The 24,682-nt window shown below is 50.1% G+C and overlaps 1 protein-coding gene and 1 pseudogene across 1 annotated transcript in view; both read right to left on the reverse strand.

The window, feature by feature from the left end:
- Positions 1-3,589, reverse strand: part of LOC138487596 (octapeptide-repeat protein T2-like) — a 44,972-nt pseudogene extending 41,383 nt beyond the window's left edge.
- CLMP (CXADR like membrane protein) overlaps positions 1-24,682 on the reverse strand; it is a 456,485-nt gene that overhangs the window by 251,763 nt on the left and 180,040 nt on the right. The gene's annotated exons all lie outside the window — the stretch shown is intronic.

Raw genomic sequence — 24,682 nt, forward strand, 5'->3', positions numbered from 1 at the left:
TATCTCATCTTAAAAGTACTTGGGGGCGAGCTCTGATCCCATGGGCCCGTCAGAGGTTGCTCCGCCCTCGTGTACAATTTTCTAAACCAAAGCTTTGTCAAGTGCCTCCCAAACTGGACGTTTTGGGAACAATTTGTAAAAAAATGAAAACTGAGAAACTACTTGGGCACAAAGCATTGACTCAATTTCCTTGACTGGTTTGGGGGAATTCCACCAAGTATTTTTTTAAATAATGGACAGAGACATGGGGCGAGGGCCCTAACCCTTAAAACATTTTTATGTATTGGCCTTCCACCTCTGAGAACAGAAATGTGTCTCACGAACCAACCAGTGTTATGGGTAATGGCCAGGAGTGGTCCAGGGAGGAAGTAAGCAATTGAGAGGAGTGGGGGACCATTGAAAGAGGAGGGGGCGCTTGGTGACTGCCTGTGAGGACAGGGAAGAGTTTTGCATCTTCAAGCATTATCGTGGGAATACCGGGGAAATCCCACGGACATGGGTAGTTCAATGCCACTGTATGTATAGTTCATGGCCAGCTGGTGGCACCAACAGAAACATAACTGGGGAACATGTCCAGTGGACACAGCCGAAGGCCATGGCAACCGGCCCAGTAGTGTTTACATTTATACAGTGGGCTCGGCCAAATGCCATGCTCACTAGCCAGGATCATACTGATGTATACTGGCCACAGCTGAAGGCCTTGGCCACCCGGTGGGTCCAAAAGAAACATATTGGGGAACATGTACAGTAGACATGGTGGAAGGCTGTGGCCACTGGCCCAGTGGTGTTTTAAAGAATACAGTGGGCATGGCCACAAGCCCTGGCTAGTGGGCCGGAAAGACTTGTGTAGTCGCTACGGCTGAAGACTGGCGCCACCTAGTGGGTCCAATAGAAGCATATTGGGTTAACCTGTACAGTGGATACGGTCCACTGGCCATGGCCAAAGGCCATAGTTAGTGGCCCGTATAACAACAATGGTATACAAAACAAATTCACTGAAAAAAATGTAGTTGCAGGGACGTTAAGGTGAGCAATCCTTTGTAACAAAACATTTGAAATTCAGAGAAACAACTTTAGTTGCAGGGACATTAAGGTCAGCAATACATTGTAACAAAACCTTAGAAATTCAGGGGAGAAAAAACATTGTTGCAGTGGTGTTAAGGTGAAGACAATTCAGGCAAGGCCACCTTAACTTCAAATCCTCTGTTGCATAGCATATGCCCAAAATGATGACATCAGAGATTACATCACTGATGACATCACTGGTGGTATCACTAATTACATAAAATATGACATCACTTAAGGCATCAGATATAATATCTCTCAGTAGGTAAGTTACAATCGGTATAGGGCTCCCTACCTTGCTACATTTGGGATTTCAGTATACTTAATAATAATGAGAACATTGTAGAATACATTAAATGGCTACAAATCCATGATATCAGTACTTGTGAAACTTTCATTTATAATATTTTGTAAAAGGTGACATTTTAAATATAAATGTGTAATAGTGTATAACTGTCTTTACTTTCATTGCATAGCAATCAATTATAAGTGTACATTGCATAGGTTCTGCCTGACTGTGGCAAATATACGTAAGATAGTTGTAGCATAATATAATATTTACATACAGTAGTTACACAATATTCATATAAATCAATAGAAATAGAAACATGTTGAAACCTAATTGTTTGGTGTATCTTAAATGTTCGGTTGTGCATATTATAACAGTGCTCTGTACACGTATCCTTTTCTAAATGAGGTGAGACGTTTTATAACACAAAGAACGTGTACCTAATGTTATATATTCTGAAGAGCTCTAAAAATGGGCACTATAAAGACATAATTATTATTACAAATGTACACATACCTAGAAAGGAAAGTAAGTTTAGACATTTAACCTTTCCTTGTAAACATGGAAGCAGAGTTATATTACTTTCTGTTTTTCTACTCTAAATGATTGATTAGTTCATATTAAACTAAAACACATACCCTAGAAAAGGAGAAGATTCTTTAAATAGTATCTGATTTTTTATAATATTCACTTTTGTATGTAATTCAAACTGTAGACCTTACACTCCCTATCCCTCCTTCCCTAGCCCGCTCTCTCCACCTACAGATGCAGTAACATCCTTGGCCGAGCTGGCCATTTTCAGTTCCCACCATGGTACCGAGGCCCTGAAGAATGTGGGACAGTTCCATAGGCCACTGAAGCCGGTAGGCCTTGTGCTTTCTGTGTTGACTTTAGCATCAAGGAGACTGCCTGGTGGAATACTAGTGGGGGATTCACACTAGAGACAGCTCATAAATCCTTTGAGCTCTGTCTTTTTAGTTTTTGCTTATTTATTGTTTTTAAAGGTATTCTGGGGTCACTAAGCAGGAGAATGAAAAGGAATGACCTTCCTGTATGGCCTCCATCACACATTGGGGTACACTATTTAGTGCTCCTTGTTGATGTGTGTTTTACTGTGCTACCCAGAAACGTACCCAGTACCTGGTATGGTTAGGGCAAGCCTCTTCCTACTGTCCCCTAACCCTAGATTAGCGGTGCACCACCACATCCTACGGGTTAAACACCCGAGGATCGCTAAGCGAGTTTGGTCGGAGGGCAATTTATGTTGTACACATTGTCAACATTTAATGAAAGTAAATAAAATCATAGACCTCTGTGTTTTCTGTGCGAAAATGTTAGGGTACATTTGCAGGTCACTTACCCACCCTAAGTCCCCAAGTGTGTTTCATGAACTGCAGTGAGATCGTTTGTAATCCATTCCAAGATGGCCGCGGTGAAGCAATGAAAGGGAAATTAGAAAAATGTGTGAGTGTCATGAGCACAAAGGTGGTTGTGAAAGACAAAAGACACATAAGTCTTATTAGGGCAGAGGTATGGAGTGTGAAGAGCAGAGGTCAAGGATTTATCCTTGGGGGACGGGGAGAGGGGTGGGGGTCAGAGGTTTGCAAGTTCCAAGAGATTATAAAGGGTCAACCTTCCAGCTATGAGGTGATCCTAACAAGAACAGATTTGCGAAACCCAAGTTCCTGGAGAGTGAGGAGAGAGAAGTGGTCGACAGTGTTGAAAGCAGCAGAAAGGTCCAAGGGATGAGGAAAGAAGAGAGTCTGGAGTCTTGAGAATTAGTGACAAAGTTGAAGACATGTATGAGGGCAGTCTCCATGGAGTGTTTACTACAGAAGACAGATGGCAGTGCATCTCCAAGGCTATTATTCTCAAGATACTTAGTGGTCCGTTAGAAGACCACCCTCTCAAGCACATTGCCCAAGATGTTTTGTATACGGCACTGCTCCAGTTAGCATGATTGTGTAGTACGGTACTGGAAAGAGCAATCGCTGCACTGCTCAGGTATCTGACAGACCAGAGTCTGGTGCCTGGATGAATAGTGTAGGATGGCTCGCAGGTGTAAGGTGGGGCCGGCAGGCTGCCTGCAAGCTTCCTTAGGGACAGTTAATATTATTATTTCTCAGTCCGCATAGCCACCTGACCCTCACTTTGCAAATCTGTACACTTTTCCATTCCATCCCAAAGGGAATGCTGCACCATATCCAGGGTGCTGAAGATGAAACGCTGCACCATATCCAGGGATGAAACACTGCACCATATCCAGGGTGCTGGAGATGGGACGATGCACCAAATCCAGGGTGCTGGAGATGGAACGCTACACCATATCCAGGGTGCTGGAGATTAAACGCTGCACCATATCCAGGGTGCTGGAGATTAAACACTGCACCATATCCAGGGTGCTGGAGATGGAACGCTGTACCATATCCAGGGTGCTGGAGATGGAACGCTGTACCATATCCAGGGCACTGGGGATGGAACGCTGCACCATATCCAGGGTCCTGGAGATTAAACACTGCACCATATCCAGGGTGCTGGAGATGGAACGCTGTACCATATCCAGGGCGCTGGAGATGGAACGCTGCACCATATCCAGGGCGCTGGAGATGGAACGCTACACCATATCCAGGGTGCTGGAGATGGAACGCTGCACCGTATTCAGGGTGCTGGAGACGGAATGCTGCACCGTATTCAGGGTGCTGGAGGTGGAACATTGCACCATATCCAGGGTGCTGGAGATTAAACGCTGTGGCTTTTAAATCGTGTACATGAACTGCACTGTTTGCAATGCAGGGATTTAGTGCGGTACCAGGGTTCCAAGCCCCTTATTACAATCCTTGAATGTTGAGCGACAAGTACTAAAGCAGTTGAAAAAGTAGCTTAGCATGTTGAGTGACTGCTGCTGAGATATTACATTTGGTCCGAGCTGCCTGTATCCCCTAGGGATATTTGCAATCCTCCATGAAGCGTGCTTTAAAATGCACTATTACGTGTTGACCTGGGGAGGGGTGGGGGAATTCTGCCTGTTCATATTCCGGTGGCGTTGGGGGGGGCACCCCCACCCCTCTTAGAGCTTATGCCCCCCATGACCAGCACATAGATCTGCAGCCGTTATCCTCTGGGGTTGAGGCTTGAACCTATCCCTCCATCCTCTGGGCTCGAGGCTTGAGCCTCATCCCTCCATCCTCTGGGGTCGAGGCTTGAGTCTCATCCCTCCATCCTCTGGGGTTGAGGCTTGAGCCTCATCCCTCCATATTCTGGGGTTGAGGCTCGCTTGAGCCTCATCCCTCCATCCTCTGGGGTTGAGGCTTGAGTCTCATCCCTCCATCCTCTGGGGTTGAGGCTTCATTCCCTCCATCCTCTGGGGTTGAGGCTTGAGCCTCATCCCTCCATCCTCTGGGGTTGAGGCTTGAGTCTCATCCCTCCATCCTCTGGGGTTGAGGCTTGAGCCTCATCCCTCCATCCTCTGGGTTTGAGGATTGAGCCTCATCCCTTCATCCTCTGGGGTTGAGGCTCGCTTGAGCCTCATCCCTCCATCCTCTGGGTTTGAGGCTTGAGTCTCATCCCTCCATCCTCTGGGGTTGAGGATTGAGCCTCATCCCTCCATCCTCTGGGGTTGAGGCTTGAGTCTCATCCCTCCATCCTCTGGGGTCGAGGCTTGAGTCTCATCCCTCCATCCTCTGGGGTTGAGGCTTGAGCCTCATCCCTCCATATTCTGGGGTTGAGGCTCGCTTGAGCCTCATCCCTCCATCCTCTGGGGTTGAGGCTTGAGTCTCATCCCTCCATCCTCTGGGGTTGAGGCTTCATTCCCTCCATCCTCTGGGGTTGAGGCTTGAGCCTCATCCCTCCATCCTCTGGGGTTGAGGCTTGAGTCTCATCCCTCCATCCTCTGGGGTTGAGGCTTGAGCCTCATCCCTCCATCCTCTGGGTTTGAGGATTGAGCCTCATCCCTTCATCCTCTGGGGTTAAGGCTCGCTTGAGCCTCATCCCTCCATCCTCTGGGTTTGAGGCTTGAGTCTCATCCCTCCATCCTCTGGGGTTGAGGATTGAGCCTCATCCCTCCATCCTCTGGGGTTGAGGCTTGAGTCTCATCCCTCCATCATCTGGGGTTGAGGATTGAGCCTCATCCCTCCATCCTCTGGGGTTGAGGATTGAGCCTCATCCCTCCATCCTCTGGGGTTGAGGCTCGCTTGAGCCTCATCCCTCCATCCTCTGGGGTTGAGACTTGAGTCTCATCCCTCCATCCTCTGGGGTTGAGGATTGAGCCTCATCCCTCCATCCTCTGGGGTTGAGGCTTGAGCCTCATCCCTCCATCCTCTGTGGTTGAGGCTTGAGCCTCATCCCTCCATCCTCTGGGGTTGAGGCTTGAGCCGTATCCCTGCAACCTCTGGGGTTGAGGCTTGAGCCTCATCCCTCCATCCACTAGGGGATGAGGCTCGTTTGAACCTCATCCCTCCATCCTCTGGGGTGGAGGCTTGAGTCTCATCCCTCTATCCTCTGGGGTTGAGGCTTCATTCCCTCCATCCTCTGGGGTTGAGGCTTGAGCCTCATCCCTCCATCCTCTGGGGTTGAGGCTTCAGCCTCATTCCTCCAAACCCTCGGTTTGGGTGTGTAGTTGTGGGTTGGGTTTCTTCTTGGTCTGTGCGGTCTTGTCACAGTAGGGCTGGTGTCACAGGGTCTTCGCAGTGGACTAGAGAGAGACTCCCCGGGGCTTGTAGAGGAGGGGCGTCATGCCACACCCTCCGCACGCATTCCCTACCCTCTGCGTTGATACCGTGCACCCCACAAAGCTCTGGCGTGCTACAGCACCAGAGCAGGAAGCGTCCTCTGCTTAGAGCAGTTGTTTTAACTCGCTGCAGACAGCCTGCTGGCGTCGCGCTGATTTCATTATGCGACCTTTCACCCCAGCTGCAGTCTGCTGCATGCCAGGCACAAGTTCCAAAATAAACAACGTGATGTGAAGCTCGCAGCCAGCACCATTGCGAGCTGAGCTTGCAGACACGATGTGTGCTGTACCTTCAGACGCAGAGAAGCGTGCTGTGCCTTCAGACTTAGAGAAATGTGTGGCCTTCCTTCCAAAAACAGGGAGATGTGTGCTGTAACTTCCAGAGACAGGGAGATGTGTGCTGTAGCTTCAGACACAGGGAGATGTGTGCCCTACCTTCCAGAGACAGGGAGATGTGTGCTGTACCTTCAGACGCAGAGATGCGTGCTGTACTTTCCGATTCAGAGAAATGTGTGGCCTTCCTTCCAAAAACAGGGAGATGTGTATCCTACCTTCCAGAGACAGGGAGATGTGTGATGTAACTTCCAGAGACCGGGAGATGTGTGCTGTAACTTCCAGAGACTGGGAGATGTGTGCTGTACCTTCCAGAGACAGGGAGATGTGTGCTCTACCTTCCAGAGACAGTGAGATGTGTGCTGTATTTTCAGACACAGAAAGATGTGCTGTAAGTTCCAGAGATTCAGAGATGTGTGCTGTAGCTTCAGATACAGGGAGATTTGTGATGTAACTTCCAGAGACAGGGAGATGTGTGCTGTACTTTCCAGAGACAGGGAGATGTGTGCTGTACCTTCCAGCCAGTGACCGGGAGATGTGTGCTGCACCTTCAGATACAGAGAAATGTGTGGCCTACCTTCCAGAGACAGGAGGATGCGTGATGTAACTTCCAGAAACAGGGAGATGTGTGCTGTACCTTCCAGAGACCGGGAGATGTGTGCTGTACCTTCCAGAGACAGGGAGATGGGTGCCCTACCTTCCAGAGACAGGGAGATGTGTGATGTAACTTCCAGAGACCGGGAGATGTGTGCTGTACCTTCCAGAGAAAGGGAGATGTGTGCTCTACCTTCCAGAGACAGTGAGATGTGTGCTGTACTTTCAGACACAGAAAGATGTGCTGTAAGTTCCAGAGACTCAGAGATGTGTGCTGTATCTTCATATACAGGGAGATGTGTGATGTAACTTCCAGAGACAGGGAGATGTGTGATGTAACTTGCAGAGACAGGGAGATGTGTGCCCTACCTTCCAGAGACAGGGAGATGTGTGCTGTACCTTCAGACGCAGAGATGCGTGCTGTACTTTCAGATTCAGAGAAATGTGTGGCCTTCCTTCCAAAAACAGGGAGATGTGTATCCTACCTTCCAGAGACAGGGAGATGTGTGATGTAACTTCCAGAGACCGGGAGATGTGTGCTGTAACTTCCAGAGACTGGGAGATGTGTGCTGTACCTTCCAGAGACAGGGAGATGTGTGCTGTACCTTCCAGAGACAGGGAGATGTGTGCTGTATTTTCAGACACAGAAAGATGTGCTGTAAGTTCCAGAGATTCAGAGATGTGTGCTGTAGCTTCAGATACAGGGAGATTTGTGATGTAACTTCCAGAGACAGGGAGATGTGTGCTGTACTTTCCAGAGACAGGGAGATGTGTGCTGTACCTTCCAGCCAGTGACCGGGAGATGTGTGCTGCACCTTCAGATACAGAGAAATGTGTGGCCTACCTTCCAGAGACAGGGGGATGCGTGATGTAACTTCCAGAAACAGGGAGATGTGTGCTGTACCTTCCAGAGACCGGGAGATGTGTGCTGTACCTTCCAGAGACAGGGAGATGGGTGCCCTACCTTCCAGAGACAGGGAGATTTGTGATGTTACTTCCAGAGACCGGGAGATGTGTGCTGTACCTTCCAGAGAAAGGGAGATGTGTGCTCTACCTTCCACAGACAGTGAGATGTGTGCTGTACTTTCTGACACAGAAAGATGTGCTGTAAGTTCCAGAGACTCAGAGATGTGTGCTGTAGCTTCATATACAGGGAGATGTGTGATGTAACTTCCAGAGACAGGGAGATGTGTGATGTAACTTGCAGAGACAGGGAGATGTGTGCCCTACCTTCCAGAGACAGGGAGATGTGTGCTGTACCTTCCAGAGACCGGGAGATGTGTGCTGTACCTTCCAGAGACAGGGAGATGTGTGCGTACCTTCCAGAGACATGGAGATGTGTGATGTAACTTCCAGAGACAGGGGGATGCGTGATGTAACTTCAGACACAGGGAGATGGGTGCCCTACCTTCCAGAGACCGGGCGATGTGTGCGTACCTTCCAGAGACAGGAAGATGTGTGCTGTACCTTCCAGAGACCGGGAGATGTGTGCTGTACCTTCCAGAGACAGGGAGATGGGTGCCCTACCTTCCAGAGACAGGGAGATGTGTGATGTAACTTCCAGAGACCGGGAGATGTGTGCTGTACCTTCCAGAGAAAGGGAGATGTGTGCTCTACCTTCCAGAGACAGTGAGATGTGTGCTGTACTTTCAGACACAGAAAGATGTGCTGTAAGTTCCAGAGACTCAGAGATGTGTGCTGTAGCTTCATATACAGGGAGATGTGTGATGTAACTTCCAGAGACAGGGAGATGTGTGATGTAACTTGCAGAGACAGGGAGATGTGTGCCCTACCTTCCAGAGACAGGGAGATGTGTGCTGTACCTTCAGACGCAGAGATGCGTGCTGTACTTTCAGATTCAGAGAAATGTGTGGCCTTCCTTCCAAAAACAGGGAGATGTGTATCCTACCTTCCAGAGACAGGGAGATGTGTGATGTAACTTCCAGAGACCGGGAGATGTGTGCTGTAACTTCCAGAGACTGGGAGATGTGTGCTGTACCTTCCAGAGACAGGGAGATGTGTGCTGTACCTTCCAGAGACAGGGAGATGTGTGCTGTATTTTCAGACACAGAAAGATGTGCTGTAAGTTCCAGAGATTCAGAGATGTGTGCTGTAGCTTCAGATACAGGGAGATTTGTGATGTAACTTCCAGAGACAGGGAGATGTGTGCTGTACTTTCCAGAGACAGGGAGATGTGTGCTGTACCTTCCAGCCAGTGACCGGGAGATGTGTGCTGCACCTTCAGATACAGAGAAATGTGTGGCCTACCTTCCAGAGACAGGGGGATGCGTGATGTAACTTCCAGAAACAGGGAGATGTGTGCTGTACCTTCCAGAGACCGGGAGATGTGTGCTGTACCTTCCAGAGACAGGGAGATGGGTGCCCTACCTTCCAGAGACAGGGAGATTTGTGATGTTACTTCCAGAGACCGGGAGATGTGTGCTGTACCTTCCAGAGAAAGGGAGATGTGTGCTCTACCTTCCACAGACAGTGAGATGTGTGCTGTACTTTCTGACACAGAAAGATGTGCTGTAAGTTCCAGAGACTCAGAGATGTGTGCTGTAGCTTCATATACAGGGAGATGTGTGATGTAACTTCCAGAGACAGGGAGATGTGTGATGTAACTTGCAGAGACAGGGAGATGTGTGCCCTACCTTCCAGAGACAGGGAGATGTGTGCTGTACCTTCCAGAGACCGGGAGATGTGTGCTGTACCTTCCAGAGACAGGGAGATGTGTGCGTACCTTCCAGAGACATGGAGATGTGTGATGTAACTTCCAGAGACAGGGGGATGCGTGATGTAACTTCAGACACAGGGAGATGGGTGCCCTACCTTCCAGAGACCGGGCGATGTGTGCGTACCTTCCAGAGACAGGAAGATGGGTGCCCTACCTTCCAGAGACAGGGAGATGTGTGATGTAACTTCCTGAGACAGGAGATGTGGGCGGTAACTTCCAGAGACCGGGAGATGTGTGCGTACCTTCCAGAGACATGGAGATGTGTGATGTAACTTCCAGAGACAGGGGGATGCGTGATGTAACTTCAGACACAGGGAGATGGGTGCCCTACCTTCCAGAGACCGGGAGATGTGTGCGTACCTTCCAGAGACAGGAAGATGGGTGCCCTACCTTCCAGAGACAGGGAGATGTGTGATGTAACTTCCATAGACAGGGAGATGCGTGCTGTACCTTCAGATACAGGGAGATAGGTGCTCTACCTTCCAGAGACAGGGAGATGTGTGCTGTAACTTCCAGAGACCGGGAGATGTGTGCTATACCTTCAGATACAGATAAATGTGTGGCCTTCCTTCCAGAGACAGGGAGATGTGTGATGTAACTTCCATAGACAAGGAGATGCGTGCTGTACCTTCAGATACAGAGAAATGTGTGGCCTACCTTCCAGCGACAGGGAGATGTGTGATGCAACTTCCAGAGACAGGGAGATGTGTGCTGTACCTTCCAGAGACAGGGAGATGTGTGCTGTACCTTCAGATACAGGGGGATAGGTGCTCTACCTTCCAGAGACAGGGAGATGTGTGCTGTAACTTCCAGAGACCGGGAGATGTGTGCTATACCTTCAGATACAGAGAAATGTGTGGCCTACCTTCCAGAGACAGGGAGATGTGTGATGTAACTTCCATAGACCAGGAGATGTGTGCTGTACCTTCAGATACAGGGAGAAGGGTGCTCTACCTTCCAGAGACAGGGAGATGTGTGCTGTAACTTCCAGAGACCGGGAGATGTGTGCTGTACCTTCAGATACAGGGAGATGGGTGCTCTACCTTCCAGAGACAGGGGATGCGTGATGTAACTTCAGACACAGGGAGATGGGTGCCCTACCTTCCAGAGACCGGGAGATGTGTGCTCTACCTTCCAGAGACAGTGAGATGTGTGCTGTATTTTCAGACACAGAAAGATGTGCTGTAAGTTCCAGAGACTCAGAGATGTGTGCTGTAGCTTCAGATACAGGGAGATGTGTGATGAAACTTGCAGAGACAGGGAGATGTGTGCCCTACCTTCCAGAGACAGGGAGATGTGTGCTGTACCTTCAGACGCAGATAGGCGTGCTGTACCTTCAGATTCAGAGAGATGAGTATCCTACCTTCCAGAGACAGGGAGATGTGTGATGTAACTTCCTGAGACAGGAGATGTAGGCGGTAACTTCCAGAGACTGGGAGATGTGTGCGTACCTACCAGAGACATGGAGATGTGTGATGTAACTTCCTGAGACAGGGAGATGGGTGCTGTACCTTCAGATACAGAGAAATGTGTGGCCTACCTTCCAGCGACAGGGAGATGTGTGATGTAACTTCCAGAGACTGGGAGATGTGTGCTGTAACTTCCAGAGACCGGGAGAGGTGTGCTATACCTTCAGATACAGATAAATGTGTGGCCTACCTTCCAGAGAAAGGGAGATATGTGATGTAACTTCCATAGACAGGGAGATGTGTGCTGTACCTTCAGATACAGAGAAATGTGTGGCCTACCTTCCAGCCACAGGGAGATGTCTGATGCAACTTCCAGAGACAGGGAGATGTGTGCTGTACCTTCAGATACAGGGGGATAGGTGCTCTACCTTCTAGAGACAGGGAGATGTGTGCTGTAACTTCCAGAGACCGGGAGATGTGTGCTATACCTTCAGATACAGAGAAATGTGTGGCCTACCTTCCAGAGACAGGGAGATGTGTGATGTAACTTCCAGAGACCGGGAGATGTGTGCTGTACCTTCAGATACAGGGAGATGGGTGCTCTACCTTCCAGAGACAGGGAGATGTGTGCTGTAACTTCCAGAGACCGGGAGATGTGTGCTGTACCTTCAGATACAGGGAGATGGGTGCTCTACCTTCCAGAGACAGGGGGATGCGTGATGTAACTTCAGACACAGGGAGATGGGTGGCCTACCTTCCAGAGACCGGGAGATGTGTGCGTACCTTCCAGAGACAGGGAGATGGGTGCCCTACCTGCCAGAGACAGGGAGATGTGTGCTCTACCTTCAGATACAGAGAAATGTGTGGCCTACCTTCCAGCGACAGGAAGATGTGTGATGTAACATCCAGAGACAGGGAGATGGGTGCTCTACCTTCCAGAGACAGGGAGATGTGTGATGTAACCTCCATAGACAGGGAGATGCGTGCTGTACCTTCAGATACAGAGAAATGTGTGGCCTACCTTCCAGAGACAGGGGGATGCGTGATGTAACTTCAGACACAGGGAGATGGGTGCCCTACCTTTCAGAGACCGGGAGATGGTTGCGTACCTTCCAGAGACAGGGAGATGGGTGCCCTACCTTCCAGAGACAGGGAGATGTGTGATGTAACTTCCATAGACAGGGAGATGTGTGCTGTACCTTCAGATACAGAGAAATGTGTGGCCTACCTTCCAGCGACAGGGAGATGTGTGATGTAACTTCCAGAGACAGGGAGGTGTGAGCTGTACCTTCTAGAGACCGGGAGATGTGTGCTGTAATTTCCAGAGACAGGGAGATGTGTGCTGTACCTTCCAGAGACAGGGAGATGTGTTCTGTAACTTCCAGAGACCAGGAGATGTGTGCTGCACCTTCAGATACAGAGAAATGTGTGGCCTACCTTCCAGAGACAGGGATATGTGTGATGTAATTTCCAGAGACAGGGAGATATGTGCTGTACCTTCCAGAGACAGGGAGATGTGCGCTGTACCTTCAGATACAGGGAGATAGGTGCTCTACCTTCCAGCGACAGGGAGATGTGTGCTGTAACTTCCAGAGAACGGCAGATGTGTGCTGTACCTTCAGATACAGAGAAATGTGTGGCCTACCTTCCAGAGACAGGGAGATGTGTATTCTACCTTCCAGAGACAGGGAGACGTGTGATGTAACTTCCAGAGACAGGGAGGTGTGTGCTGTAACTTCCAGAGACAGGGAGATGTGTGCTGTACCTTCAGACTCAGAGAGATGTGTATCCTACCTACCAGAGACAGGGAGATGTGTGATGTAATTTCCAGAGACCGGGAGATGTGCGCTGTAACTTCCAGAGACTGGGAGATGTGTGCTGTACCTTCAGATACAGGGAGATGGGTGCTCTACCTTCCAGAGACAGGGAGATGTGTGCTGTAACTTCCAGAGACAGGGAGATGTGTGCTGTACCTTCCAGAGACAGGGAGATGTGAGCTGTACCTTCAGATACAGGGAGATAGGTGCTCTACTTTCCAGCGACAGGGAGATGTGTGATGTAACTTCCATAGACAGGGAGATGCGTGCTGTACCTTCAGAATCAGAGAGATGTGTACCCTACCTTCCAGAGACAGGGAGATGTGTGACATAACTTCCAGAGACCGGGAGATGTGTGCTGTAACTTCCAGAGACTGGAAGATGTGTGCTGTACCTTCCAGAGACAGGGAGATGTGTGCTGTACTTTCAGACACAGAAAGATGTGCTGTAAGTTCCAGAGACTCAGAGATGTGTGCTGTAGCTTCAGATACAGGGAGATGCGTGCTGCACATTCAGATGCAGAGACATGTGTGCCCTACCTTCCATAGACAGGGAGATGTGTCCTGTAACTTCCAGAGAGATGGAGATGTATGCTGTACCTTCCAGAGACAGTGAGATGTGTGCCCTGCCTTCCAGAGACAGGTAGATGTGTGCTGTACCTTCCAGAGACAGGAGATGTGTGCTGTTACTTCCAGAGACAGGCAGATGTGTGCCCTACCTTCGAGGGACAGGAAGATGTTTGCTGTACCTTCCCGAGACAGGAGATGTGTCCTGTTACTTCCAGAGGCAGGGAGATGTGTGCCCTACCTTCCAGAGACAGGGAGATGTGTGCCCTACCTTCCAGAGACAGGGAGATGTGTGCTGTAACTTCAGACACAGGGAGATGTGTGCCCTACCTTCCAGAAACAGGGAGATGTGTGCTGTAACTTCCAGAGATTGGGAGATGTGTGCTGTACCTTCCAGAGACAGGGAGATGTGTGCTCTACCTTCCAGAGTGTCATGTCCTCAGATCATTCCTTCGGCCATGTCCCGCCAACCACTCAGATAACCACCTTCTCCCCCCAGTCACCTGTTTCCAGGGGCTCACGCAGGCATTCCAGTTTGGCTTGCGCGCTGGCGAAGCAATCGCCATACACCCTGCAGTCGCGCTTGCGACCATTTCTCCATTGGCAGTTGCCATGGAGATTAGGCAGCCGCTCGAGCAGGAAGACAAGTGCTCGTTCCGTTGCGACCCGATCACGTGACGTTATGCGGTCATGTGCCCCAGGCTCACCGTCACGTGATTCCATTCCGTGTCATGTGACCAGGAAGTAACTGTATTTAAGCCGGGCAGTGCTGGTATACCGCGCTTCACAGCTGTTTTCCTCGGAGACCCTGTTTTTGCTGAATAAACCCGCTTACCTGGCTTCCTTGAATCTGGCTCTTGTTTTTGGACTTCTTGTGGATCACGTTCGGCTACGGCGACTTCGGCTCTCCTGTTTCTCACGGCTTCTGACCTCGGATTGAATCACGGACTTCTTCTGGATCTTGCTCTTTGTTCCTCCACTGGATTCGGACTGCCTTTCCTAGCTTGATACCTTGTTTTTGCTCAACGGACACCTTTTGGATTTCCCAGACCGCATCCTTGTACAATAAATCATACTACCCAAGTGGTAGTTATCACCCAACTATCGAGGGACCACAACACTCTTCAGGTGGAGATTGGCTAAACATCCTGACCTATCCTTTAGGGTGGATTCCTTGCCTACGTGAGTCCCGGAACCATCCCTCAGGTCCATCTTCCCTTTCATCAGATATCTGGTAAGAAACTGGCCATTCTTTGCTTTATGTATATAGTACCCTGCTTGCTTGGTATGTAATCATTGTATTTTTTACAGCTGCCTTGGGGATCCCAGTACTTCGGTTCCGGCCTCGGATCTCTCCACCTGTGGCCTCAAAGGTTGCACAGGGAGTGATTAGTAATTCTCCCTGTGCGGCACTTGGGGACGGAGGTCTCTTATATCTTCACGACTATCAACGTATAACAGACTGTGAAGCCTGTCGTGTAGGATATGGAGGGTGCCGCCGAAGACCCCCTGGCCGCTGTCATCCAAGCACTTACGGTACTACGGGCCGACATGGTGGCTGCTAATACTGTAGTTCATCAGCGTCTCGACCTATTACAGAGCGCCCAACACCCCTTACCCGCAGATCCGGAACTCGGTGACGCCAATCCGGCACCAGCACCCCTTGCACACCCACTCCCGGCTCCCCCAGCACCCATTCCGGTGGTTCTTCCCTCTCCCTTTCCTTTGGCCGCCCCTGAAAAGTTCCATGGGGACCCGAGGAAGTTTAGGACTTTTCTTAATCAGTGCAAACTGCATTTTTTGTGCCGGCCCCTTGCTTTCCCGGATCCTACCACCAAAGCGGCGTTTACTCTGTCCCACCTAGCCGGTACGGCTGCTGCTTGGGCAAACCCCCTGTTAGAAACAGATCATCCGGCCCTCAATGATTTTGACCAGTTAGTATCCGAAATGTCCAGAGTATTTGACACTAGATATAAGGCTCAATCACATGATCTAGAATTGCTGGACTTGTCCCAGGGTAAGGGCTCCCTCATTGAGTATATCACACGATTTAATCAACTGGCCGCTGAGACCTCATGGCCTGAAAGCAAAAAAGCGGTTGTTTTCTACAGAGGGCTAAGCGACCCTATGAAAGACGCTCTAGCCATGGTACCATCCCTACCTGTTCAGTTTCCCGCTTTGGTGGATTTAGCTCTCCAAGTGGACGCACGGCGTTCTGAACGCAGGGCTGAGGCCGGGTTTTCCCAGACAACCAGCTCTGCCGTTACTTCGTCTTACAATGAGTCCGGTGAGCCTATGCAAATAGGGGGTGTTAGGAGTCCCATCACCTCAAGAGAAAGGGAGCGCAGAAGGGCTGAGAACGCCTGTTTTTATTGTGGCTTGGGAGGTCATTTAGTAAAGGAATGTCCCCAAAAGCCCAAACCCAAGAAGCAGGATTTTCGCCCAGCTCGATCCTAGATGCGGGGGTAGGATCGAGTTCTCCATGCCCTTCCCCGGATATCACCCCATCATTTGGTCAAATCAGGCCTATACAAGTAGAAGCCACCATACAGCCTGCCCCGGGTATCATTCATCCCGTACAAATCACTATTGACTCCGGGGCCTCTGGTAACTATATTGACATCACTCTAGCCCACACATTAAACCTACCTTTGATCAATAAATCCCGACCCGAACCAGTGCAAGCAGTCGACGGGACAGAGCTTGTTTCTGGCCCCGTCAAGCAGCAGACCGCCCCTCTCACCCTGAATATCCAATCAGTCCATAAAGAAACCCTCCACTTTGATCTAATATCCATGCCTCAGTTTGGCATCATCGTAGGAATACCCTGGTTACGGGAACATAACCCGCACATCGATTGGGGAACAGGACACGTACATTTCGAATCCGAGCTCTGTCAGACCTTTTGCCTACCTATGGACAGAGAAACGGAAACCCCAGCATTGGCCCTTGGTGCTGTTGCCCAACTGACAATACGGGGCGACGAAATTCCCCCTATTACACACATAGTGGGTTCAGTCACCAATCACATACCTATGGACTATCAGGATTATGGTATGCTATTCGATCAGGGCTCCTCCGAAGTACTCCCTCCTCACCGCCCATACGATTGCCCGATTGATTTGGTTCCCGGGGCGGTGATACCTTCAGGCCGTATCTATTCCTTGTCCCTGTCGGAGGATCTGACCCTCAAGGATTACATCGATAAAGCGCTGCGTCTGGGCCACATACGACCGTCTAAATCATCTGCAGCAAGCCCCATATTCTTCGTGCCCAAAAAGGAGGGCGATCTTCGTCCTTGTGTTGATTATCGTCGGCTCAATGCCGTCACTATCAAGAACCGTTACCCAATCCCACTCATTTCTCCTCTTTTGGATCGGTTGACCCATGCCTCCGTTTACACCAAGTTGGATTTGCGGGGGGCTTATAACCTCGTCCGCATCCGAAAGGGAGACGAATGGAAGACCGCCTTCTGTACGCGGTATGGCCTTTATGAATATACTGTCATGCTTTTTGGTTTATGTAACGCCCCGGCCACTTTTCAACATTTCATGAATGACATCTTCTCGGATATATTAGACATGTTTGTGGTAGTGTATCTTGATGATATACTCATTTTTTCTCACACTCTGAAAGAACACATACAACATGTACGGGAAGTGTTGTCCCGGCTGCGTAAGCATTCACTGTTTGTGAAACCCGAGAAATGTTTGTTCCATGTATCCAACGTGGAGTTTTTGGGGTTTAACATCACACCTGGTGGCCTAGCCATGAATCTCACTAAAGTACGAGCGATCCTCGAATGGCCAACACCTAAAACCCTAAAAGCCTTGCAATCCTTTTTAGGTTTCGCTAATTTCTATCGGCGTTTTATCTCTGGGTTTTCTTCTCTTGTATCACCTCTCACATCCCTTACCAGTCCTCTTGTCCCGTTCGAGTGGCAGGAAATACATCAGCAGGCCTTTGAGGCATTAAAAAACGCCTTTACCACAGCCCCGGTGCTCCAACACCCCGACCCTGATCAACCGTACGTTGTCGAGGCGGACGCCTCTTCTTTCGCATTGGGGGCGATCCTGTCACAAGCCTGTCCCACTACCGGGCGGCTTCATCCTGTAGCTTTCCATTCACGCAAGTTCAACCCTGCAGAAACCCACTATACCGTCACCGAAAAAGAGCTACTGGCGGTAATGGACGCTTTTCGTACCTGGCGTCATCACCTGTTAGGGGCCAAACACAAAGTTAAGGTTTATACCGACCACAGAAACCTGCAAGACCTGGCGGCATTAAAATGTGTAAACAGCAGACAGGTCAGATGGCACCTGTTCTTCGCCGCTTTTGACTTCCAGATTAAACATCGTTCTGGCTCTGAGCATAGAAAGGCCGACGCTTTGTCCCGCTCCCCCGGAGGGGTTTCGTTACCAGTGTTCCCTGATACACTCATACCTCGGGGACATGTCGTCTGCACTTGTACACCCCCTATGATGTTATTGGAGGAGATCCGTTCGTGGGTCAAAAAACACCCCGACCAACTGTCGGAATGGGATCCCTCCTATCACAACGGTCTGCCATATGTACAGGACCGTCTAGTTCTCCCTACCACTGACACCAGAAACCTAGCCCTGGAGTGGTCTCATGACGCCCCGATCAATGGACACCCGGGCCAGGCCCGTACCCTAGACCTCTTGAAACGCTGGTGTTGGTGGCCTTCCATGAGACGTGACGTGGCTTGTTACGTGGAATCGTGCTCAGTCTGTGCTCAGGGCAAACATCGTAGGGGTCGTCCATTGGGTCTTTTGCGCCCCTTGCCTTTGCCACCAAAACCCTGGCACACCCTGAGCATGGACTTCGTGACCGATTTGCCCAAAATCCATGGTTATGACACTATATGGGTGGTGGTCGATGTTTTCACCAAGATGGCCTGTTTTGTCCCTTGCCGAGGAATCCCTTCTGCCCCTACCTTGGCCAAGCTGTTCTTTGACTCTGTTTTTTGTCTTTATGGCCTTCCATCTGTCCTAGTGTCCGATCGTGGCTCACAGTTCACTTCCCGTTTCTGGCGTGCCTTGGTCACTTTGCTAGGCATCGATGCACGGTTCTCCTCCGCTTACCATCCGGAAACCGATGGTCAGACGGAGCGGACAAATCAATCCATGGAACAGTATCTGCGTTGTTTGTTGTTACAACAGCAATCGTCCTGGTTACAGAACATCCGGTATGCTGAGTTTGCCTATAACAACGCTACACATTCTGCAACTGGTTTCTCTCCATTCTACACCATGTATGGCCAGCATCCCCGAGTCCTTCCTGTTCCCGACGTTTCCCCCTCAGATAACCCCGCCGCAGCCACTTGCGTTAGGGATATGGAGTCCCTCCATGCCCAGGTCCTCGTTCATTTGCAGGAAGCGCAGGCTTCCATGAAGGCCTCCTCAGACGCTAGGCGCACCGTGGCCCCTCTGTATCCCATTGGTTCCCGAGTGTGGTTGTCCTCCCGGCACCTCCACTTGAAGGGTTGTCGAAAGCTGTTGCCCCGTTTTGTGGGTCCCTATGTTGTTTCCCGGGTCATCAATCCGGTGGCCTATCGCCTGGTTCTCCCATCGTCCTGGCGGGTTCATCCTGTGTTCCATACTTCCCTCCTCAAGCCCTGTCCCTCCTTGACTCGTCTTCGCCCTTCTCCTGCCCCTGTTTCCCTGGATTCTCCTGATGTTTTCGAGGTCTCGGATATTCTGGGTTCACGTTTCCATAGGGGTCGACTGCAGGTCGATTGGTTAGGTTATGGTCCGGAGGAGCGTTCTTGGGTCCCTGCCTCTGATGTCCAGGCTCCCCGATTGGTTTCTCGTTTCCATCGGGAGCATCCTTCGTGCCCACGAGGTCATGGGCCTTTGGGGGGGGGCTCTGTCATGTCCTCAGATCATTCCTTCGGCCATGTCCCGCCAACCACTCAGATAACCACCTTCTCCCCCCAGTCACCTGTTTCCAGGGGCTCACGCAGGCATTCCAGTTTGGCTCGCGCGCTGGCGAAGCAATCGCCATACACCCTGCAGTCGCGCTTGCGACCATTTCTCCATTGGCAGTTGCCATGGAGATTAGGCAGCCGCTCGAGCAGGAAGACAAGTGCTCGTTCCGTTGCGACCCGATCACGTGACGTTATGCGGTCATGTGCCCCAGGCTCACGGTCACGTGATTCCATTCCGTGTCATGTGACCAGGAAGTAACTGTATTTAAGCCGGGCAGTGCTGGTATACCGCGCTTCACAGCTGTTTTCCTCGGAGACCCTGTTTTTGCTGAATAAACCCGCTTACCTGGCTTCCTTGAATCTGGCTCTTGTTTTTGGACTTCTTGTGGATCACCTTCGGCTACGGCGACTTCGGCTCTCCTGTTTCTCACGGCTTCTGACCTCGGATTGAATCACGGACTTCTTCTGGATCTTGCTCTTTGTTCCTCCACTGGATTCGGACTGCCTTTCCTAGCTTGATACCTTGTTTTTGCTCAACGGACACCTTTTGGATTTCCCAGACCGCATCCTTGTACAATAAATCATACTACCCAAGTGGTAGTTATCACCCAACTATCGAGGGACCACAACACTCTTCAGGTGGAGATTGGCTAAACATCCTGACCTATCCTTTAGGGTGGATTCCTTGCCTACGTGAGTCCCGGAACCATCCCTCAGGTCCATCTTCCCTTTCATCAGATATCTGGTAAGAAACTGGCCATTCTTTGCTTTATGTATATAGTACCCTGCTTGCTTGGTATGTAATCATTGTATTTTTTACAGCTGCCTTGGGGCTCCCAGTACTTCGGTTCCGGCCTCGGATCTCTCCACCTGTGGCCTCAAAGGTTGCACAGGGAGTGATTAGTAATTCTCCCTGTGCGGCACTTGGGGACGGAGGTCTCTTATATCTTCACGACTATCAACGTATAACACAGAGACAGTGAGATGTGTGCTGTACTTTCAGACACAGAATGATGCGCTGTAAGTTCCAGAGACTCAGAGATGTGTGCTGTAGCTTCAGATACAGGGAGATGCGTGCTGCACATTCAGACACAGAGACATGTGTGCCCTACCTTCCATAGAGAGGGAGATGTGTCCTGTAACTTCCAGAGAGATGGAGATGTATGCTGTACCTTCCAGAGACAGGGAGATGTGTGCTGTACCTTCCAGAGACAGGAGATGTGTGCTGTTACTTCCAGAGACAGGGCAATGTGTGCCCTACCTTCCAGAGACAGGGAGATGTGTGGTTTACCTTCTAGAGACAGAAGATGTGGGCTGTTACTTCCAGAGGCAGGGAGATGTGTGCTGTACCTTCAGACTCAGAGAGATGTGTATCCTACCTTCCAGAGACAGGGAGGTGAGTGATGTAACTTCCAGAGACAGGGAGGTGTGTGCTGTAACCTCCAGAGACAGGGAGATGCGTGCTGTACGTTCAGACTCAGAGAGATGTGTATCCTACCTTCCAGAGACAGGGAGATGTGTGATGTAACTTCCAGCGACTGGGAGATGTGTGCTGTACCTTCAGATACAGGGAGATAGGTGCTCTACCTTCCAGAGACAGGGAGATGTGGGCTGTAACTTCCAGAGACTGGGAGATGTGTGCTGTACCTTCAGATACAGGGAGATGTGTGCCATACCTTCCAGAGACAGGGAGAAGTGTGATGTAACTTCCAGAGACTGGGAGATGTGTGCTGTATCTTCAGATACAGGGAGATCTCCCTGTCTCCCAGAGACAGGGAGATGTGTTCTGTAACTTCCAGAGACCGGGAGATGTGTGCTGTACCTTCAGATACAGGGAGATGGGTGCTCAACCTTCCAGAGACCGGGAGATGTGTGCTGTACCTTCAGATACAGGGAGATGGGTGCTCTACCTTCCAGAGACAGGGAGATGTGTGTTGTACTTTCAGATACAGAAAGATGTGCTGTAAGTTCCAGAGACTCAGAGATGTGTGCTGTAGCTTCAGATACAGGGAGATGCGTGCTGCACATTCAGAAACAGAGACATTTGTGCCCTACCTTCCATAGACAGGGAGATGTGTCCTGTAACGTCCAAAGAGATGGAGATGTATGCTGTACCTTCCAGAGACAGTGAGATTGTGCCCTACCTTCCAGAGACAGGGAGATGTGCGCTGTACCTTCCAGAGACAGGAGATGTGTGCTGTTACTTCCAGAGACAGGGAGATGTGTGCCCTACCTTCCAGAGACAGGGAGATGTGTGCTATACCTTCCAGAGACAGGAGATGTGTGCTGTTACTTCCAGAGGCAGGGAGATGTGTGTCCTACCTTACAGAGACAGGGAGATGTGTGCTGTACCTTCCAGAGACATGAGAAGTGTGCTGTAACTTCCAGAGACAGGGAGATGTATGCTGTACCTTCCAGAGACAGGAGATGTGTGCTGTACCTTCCAGAGACAGGAGATGTGTGCTGTAACTTCCAGAGACAGGGAGATGTGTGCTGTACCTTCCAGAGACAGGAGATGTGTGCTGTAACTTCCAGCGACAAGGAGGTGTGTGCTTGTGACAAATCCACTTCCTGGACACCAGCGCGGAATGGAGGCTTCTCTTCAAAAGGTCGTGGATCGTTGGTTAGTTGCAAGAGAGCAAACATATAATATTCCCCAATGATAAAAGGGACTGTCCAGACAAGGTTGTGTAAACATCTCTACTTTATTGTTACTACAACAGATAGTTCTAGCAACACTACAAAATACAACACACCCTGTAAAGGAATGCAGAGGACAGACAGTTTCACGAAGCAAAGGGATGCACTCTGGATACTGACAGGAGGGGAGCCGGGAAAGTAATTAATCACAATAGTTCAGGAATAGTTGGTTTCTGCACAAAGGTAGCAATGGATCATAAAATGTCCCTAGGGGCCTTCAGAGGAGGAGCAGAGGGACAGAACCATAATGTACCTTGTGCTTGTAGAAGTTCTTGGTGCTCCACAGCGTCAAGTCGATTTCAAGGCACTTTGCAGCTTCTGCAGCTTCTGTGGCAGAGTTCAAGACCGGAGGCAGTAGGCAGTTCGGTGAGCAAGGCTGGATGGACGGCTGCAGGCTGGCCTACACGGTGGCTCAGGGTCAGGAATCATTGTCTCAGTGCTGGTCAGCGGGACTGAAACACTGGTCGAGGCGTCTCAGACGACGTTAGCAACTGCGATGTGACAACAGTCAGCGGTGCAGTTGGTTGCAGCTCGAAGGGCTCGCATGGCTCGACAATGTCCTTTCAGGTGATCACTGGTTGATGCTTGTAGATGCACTCCTCCTAGCTTATTCACTGGGTTTGTATTGTCCTTTGAGGCAGATGGCCCAAAGCTGAGGAGAGTGTTGCAGGCAGCAGCCTTGTCCTTGGTTTGGTTCAGAGACTCTCTGGCACTCCCCACCTAGGAAGCTTCCTGCAGAGCCTAGCAGGACACGCTATGTGCTGGCTGGGTACCGGTTCTGGAGCTGCTGGGTTGGTCCTCTGGACTCAGTATCTTCCCCTGTTCCCTGCCAGATGTTTAGGGGAGGGATCTTGCTTCCCTCATGGAAATCCTGTCCTTCCTTCACTGGCGGAAGTTGTAAGGCAGACTGTCACTTCAGCCAAGGTCCAAATGACTCCTCCTTGTTACTTCTTGTGAAGTCTTCAGATGATTTGCTAAGAGAGGAGCTCCGCCCTCTTTTAAAGCCAAATGGGCCCCAGAGATTGGTGCAGGCTATGCCTACCTTAATGAACCAATCCTGGGTCCCCACCAACAATCTTCTGTTATACATGAAGTCATAACCAGATTGCTTTGTAACAGGAAAGTTAAAGGGGTGAAAACTTGTACTACTAAGTCCGACCCATCTTTCTGTCTGTTGTGGATCAACGGAACTCTGTGGTTAATTGAGCTCCCTTTGGTCCCTGATCAAAGCACAGGTCTCCCTTGAAATTATGGTGAGAATAGACTTTCTGTCTCCATCAAATCACATACTTCTACCCTCTGAAAGAGGGTCCCCCTCCTGGGGTTGCCTACTGTAAACAGTTGTCCCAGACATGACATTCAATGTGGGGTGCGAGCTGACTACAGGTTGACACAGATGCATATCATAAAGGTGTTGGGCTTCCTGTCCCATTTGTCAGCTCTGCGACCAGGCCTCCCGCAGACCTGCTTCAGTTAACTCTCATTATTATGCTCTGCCACCACACAGAAATGACAATGAACAGGGCAGATCCATGCAGACTTTGATATTTTAATTAGGCTGGCCATGGCAGGAGGAAGGTGTTGCCTTGCCCCTTCCTGAGATGCTTTGATGTACCAGTGGCTGTCACATACCAACTGAACATGACAGGAGGACTGTGTGTCCCCCTAGAGTACACTTGACTATGGGCCTCATTACGAGTCAGCCAGTCTGGAAAGAACCAAATACGCCACCACTGTTCTTTCCGGACCGGCTGATTAAGAGTCCTGCAGGCGGAAGGTGTCACTCCTGCCAGGTCTGACCTGGCGGGTTTAAAACCAGCCGTCTGCAGGCAGACATGGAAACACTGGCACCATTACAGCATGGTGCCAGTGTTTCCACTTCCCCATTCCCATGGAGTTCAGCCTTCAGCTAGTGATGTGTGCTGAGTCTTCCGTGATAGAATGCATCACTCTTTGAAGATCAGCTCATGAATTCCACTTTAGAAATGTGTGCTGATCTCTTTAGAAAGATGTGTGTGTGAGGCGTTCACATTCAGATGTGTGCTCAGCCTTCAGCTAGTGATGTGTGCTGAGTCTTTAGTGATAGAATGCATCACTCTTTGATCAGCTCATGAATCCCACTTCAGAGATGTGTGCTGATCCCTTTAGAAAGATGTGTCATAGAATGCATCACTCTTTGAAGATCAGCTCATGAATTCCACTTTAGAGATGTGTGCTGATCCCTTTAGAGAGATGTGTGTGCGAGCGTTCACATTGAGATGTGTGCTCAGCCTTCAGCTAGTGATGTGTGCTGAGTCTTCAGTGATGTGCTGGTGCTATGCTTTGCCATCCTCAGAAAGGACCAAGAGAAACCCAAAGGAGGGGGTTTGGCTCTGAATTACAGACACCTTTAACATGAGAGAGACTCACCTCACGATTGAAGAGAACTGTGAGTTCCTCACAATAAGACTCACCTCTGCCCCAACAGACTCCATCACCATCCACATCCTTTATCGA

The sequence above is a fragment of the Ambystoma mexicanum genome, chromosome 9 (assembly GCF_040938575.1).
Source record: "Ambystoma mexicanum isolate Mex_15411 chromosome 9, UKY_AmexF1_1, whole genome shotgun sequence".
In the NCBI taxonomy this organism is placed as follows: Eukaryota; Metazoa; Chordata; class Amphibia; order Caudata; family Ambystomatidae; genus Ambystoma; species Ambystoma mexicanum.